Genomic DNA, 4,062 nt, shown 5'->3' on the forward strand with positions numbered 1-4,062 from the left:
AAAGGTTTGATTTCTTCGAGCGATCGTGCGAGACTTTTTCTCTTCTTATTCGAGATATTATGTGCAATTAAGAAACCTACTACTGAATCTAATGAGTTAAAGTAAAATAGAAAAAGGATTCGATACAATTGAAAAGAAAAGAAATTGAATAATCATTTTGAATGCTTTTCCATTTTTTTTTCCTACAATAATTGAGTTTCATTTGTGAATTAAGTTAGACGACTTCTTATGACTTTTTACTTTAAAAAAAAGTTGCCATATCTCGGCAATAGGGTCTGTTGATTTGGAATCACGCTCTGTAGGATTTGAACCTACGACATCGGGTTTTGGAGACCCACGTTCTACCGAACTGAACTAAGAGCGCTTTCTTATCACAGTAGATACGACTGTAAAGAAAAAGGATTCTTTTTGTACCACCAATACATCTTGCATGCATCTAGTCTCATAAAATGAAAATATGTATGTCCGAATCGATCTCAACGGATCCCTCGTTACTGCCCAGAGGAGAAGAATAGGTAGGGATGAAAGGATTGGAACCCGTGAAATTTTTTACCCAAAACAAAGGCGCTACCAAGCTGCGCTACATCCCTTTCAATTGGTCTACAACAGTGTCATTGTAGAGAATCCCTGCCCTGTTTTCCTCTACATCGTTATTTCCTCCATCGATATAAAAAGGATCTTGCCATTTATTCTTTTTTGGTCTTTATTGATTTATATACTCATCATCATCCCGCCGTTCCTACCAACGCTTACTTACTTATGAGCAAAAAAAAAAGGGTTCTAAATAAGAAGCCCTTTGATTTGAATAAGCGAGGCTTTCCCGATAGAAAGATTTGCATGCAACAGAGATCCCAATTCCGTGTATCCGGGTAAGCAAGCCCTGCCCGCCAGCTTCCACCCAGACAAAAAAGGTGAGCGCCTAGCGCGAAAGCTTGCTTGACTAAGTAATATAAGGCAAGAAGCAAGTGATCCTTCTAATACAAGCTCTCCGTCGCTGGTCATGTCGACTTCAGCCCCTCCGGACCTTAAAGAATTCCAACACCCTATAAACTTCACAACAACAAATAAACAATTTCTAAATAACCAAGGAAGACGCTTTAGTCTTTAGACTAATACTCACGCACAACGGCTTCAACAAGAACTATATGAATAGCGTTGTAGCGCTAGTCTAAACTAGAAGCCGTTGCTTGTTGGCTTTCACGGTTTAAGGCGTAGCATTGGAATTGCTATGTAGGCTTTTGTTTACCGAGGGTTCGAATCCCTCTCTTTCCGCATCTTCACCTAATTCACTAATGTTACTGACCGAAATGTATCAAATAACAATGGAAATCATTATGGAAACTGTTAGACCTTTCTTTGATATAGATTCTCTATTCCTAATTGCAGTTTTTCGGAAAAGAGTGGACAAGGAATGAAAATCTCCCTGCCGATCTATGATACATGAATAGGATAAAAATTTAGATCAAACCACTCCTTTATGCTATTTCATCTGGCTTCGATTATTCAATCTATAGTTAGCGCGTAGTGGGAAAAGAAAGAGAGAACGAGCGTTATCGCACAACCCTCGAGGCTTTGAAGTCCATAGCGCCCGATTCGATCACTCTATCGAGTAGAAGTCCAGGGATGCTTCAATCGATTCTTAACACCTTGAAAACTCCCTTCCTTATTTTGGATGAGAAGGCAAATTGTTAGCTTTCTCGGCTTAACGACTCTTTCTTCGGCCGCCCGGGACTGCTCTTTAAAACTTCATCCAGTTCATCGATATCTGTCAGTCTTTTCAGACTTCCCCTTCTTCCTCTAAGCACTTTGACTCTTTAAGAAAGGGAGTGAGAGTGGTCGAAGCTAGTGAATTGAATACCAGACGGGGTAGAAGGTTCTGTTCCTATTGAATCAGATCTGGCTTTTGCTTACTCCTGTCCATACGACCCGAGGGAAGAAGCTCCTGTCTCTTCTGCATTTGACCTGAGACTGGGAGTTGAACTCTCTCGATTGAAATAGACGGCTAGGAAGGAAAGAAGCATGGAAGCCCCTTATAGATTAGCAAAAACAAAGAAACTCTTTCTAAATAATATATTGGTTGTTGTTAAGTTAAAGGGGAGGAAACTCAACTCAAAAGGAAGAGTCCCTATCTCCATAAGAGGAGCAATACAGGAAGAACCGCAGCTATTGAAAATAAGCGATTTTAGCCCTTATGGCACGTTGTTGGAAGTTTTATCGGAAGATAAGTAGGCAAGGAGTGACCACCATCCAGATAGATGCTTTTTGAGTTCCCGGCTCCCGGCCTTAAAGAAGGAATACGAGGCGCAAAGCGTAGTGGATCTACTATTCCTGCTATCTTACTTCCCGAGGGGGAAGAAGCTGTTCTAGCTCTTGGCGACTCGGAACGAATGGTAACATGGTTCGAGATAGAGATGATGAGTAGGGAAAAGCCTTACTTAGCCATAAGAAAGGGATGTTGCTTCTCCCGCAGCTAATGTCGCCTCTGCCGCTGCATCGCTCTCATCTTAATGGCATCAGTCAAATGGAGGCGTCAAGCATCTATATGACCAAGAGGGCCATCCCACGAATTGGATTCGAACCAATATCAAGCTACTTTCCTTTTAGTAGATCGTGAGTGGGTCTGTCGTCCTCCTCATTATAGTCCGCCTAGAATCCATAGCATTTCGTCGGAATACATCCTGTCTTTTCACCTTAGTAGTCCTATGCATAGTCAGTACTATAGCCCCAATCATGGCTACTAATAAAATCAGACTAGAAACCAAAAACCAGACGAAATAGTAGGTATAAAGTAAATTGCCCAATGTTTCCAAATTAGTCCAACTTCGTACCTTTCCGGCATAAACCGTATATCTCAGAGAGGTCGTATTTCTTTGGGTTGGTAGTAATGGAATGCTTTCATTATCTAAAATGAAGAACATCTCCCACCAAAAGATCAGTCCAATAATACCACTCACTGGTAAATAGCGCAATACTTCTTCGTGAATCTCCGCTATTTGAATATGGAACATCATAACAACGAATAGGAATAAAACGGCTATAGCTCCTATATAAACTACTGGGAAGATCATAGCGAAGAAGTCGAGACCTAACAAAATAAGTAAACCTGAAGTGTTGCGAAAGACTGGGATGGGAAACAAAACGGAATGTACCGGATTTTTAGCACGTACAACCATCAAACCAGAGACCAAAGCAGGGCTCGACAAAACAGAAAGTATCATAGTACGTCGTCCTTCCCTGAAATGGAACTTTCATGCTGGAGCAAGAACTAGCATGAAAGTCGATCTATTACGACCAGCGCGGTTGTTCGTATTTCATTTTCGTTTTACAAGGCAAACTGCACTGAGTTACTTACGAAAGTTGTACCGAGGGGGTGTGCAACGTCCTTCCCCATATTCTATTGAAAGAAACCCGATCATCAACAGAGGCCCTTTCCCCCCCAACCAACTTGAATCTGAACTACGATTCAGATCACGTCTAGGTCACCCCCGATATAAGACATTTCCTTAGATATTCTAGTTAGACCGCCTTCGCCTCTAGGAGAACGGAAACTCCCTTTCTCTCGGGATTCCCCTTTTCTTGCTAAAGACTTTGCGTACTAAGATGCAAGCTCGATAGGAATTAGGCTTTAACCCTTTAGCTTACCTTAACTGAACCCAATCCCATCCTTCTCGTTCGATCCAATTCCATAGCCTCTACTTTCTTTCCTTCCTTATCAGAGAGGGGCCCGCGGGGCTTATTTCTTTCAAATATTAAAAAAGGGGGAAGGAAGAATGGAAAGCCCTCACTTTATTGATGGGACATTTTGATCCCCTTTTCCTCTCATCCTCCCCCGGTTCTGGTTCAGGAAAGGGTCAACGCAAGGATCTTACTTCGAAGCAATCTCTGGAGTTTTCCCTTATCCGAACGGGTCTTGCAAGAAAATAGGATTTCATATTGAGCTCCAAATATACGCTATTGGGATGGGATGGCTCCTACTAGCTTTCCCCCCCTAAGAACCGCACGTGCGAGTTCCCCCGCATACGGCTCAAGTGGCGAAGGCCCTTTCCTTCGCGCTTGGTAAGC

At 42.3% G+C, this 4,062-nt stretch overlaps 1 non-coding gene across 1 annotated transcript; it reads right to left on the reverse strand.

Annotated features, from left to right (window-relative positions):
• Positions 1-290: 290 nt before the first annotated feature.
• TRNAW-CCA lies at positions 291-364 on the reverse strand. Its single transcript has one exon. It is a non-coding gene; the product is annotated as a tRNA-Trp (tRNA).
• Positions 365-4,062: the final 3,698 nt, after the last annotated feature.

This window comes from Ipomoea nil, unplaced genomic scaffold (genome assembly GCF_001879475.1).
Source record: "Ipomoea nil cultivar Tokyo-kokei standard unplaced genomic scaffold, Asagao_1.1 scaffold0322, whole genome shotgun sequence".
NCBI lineage: Eukaryota > Viridiplantae > Streptophyta > Magnoliopsida > Solanales > Convolvulaceae > Ipomoea > Ipomoea nil.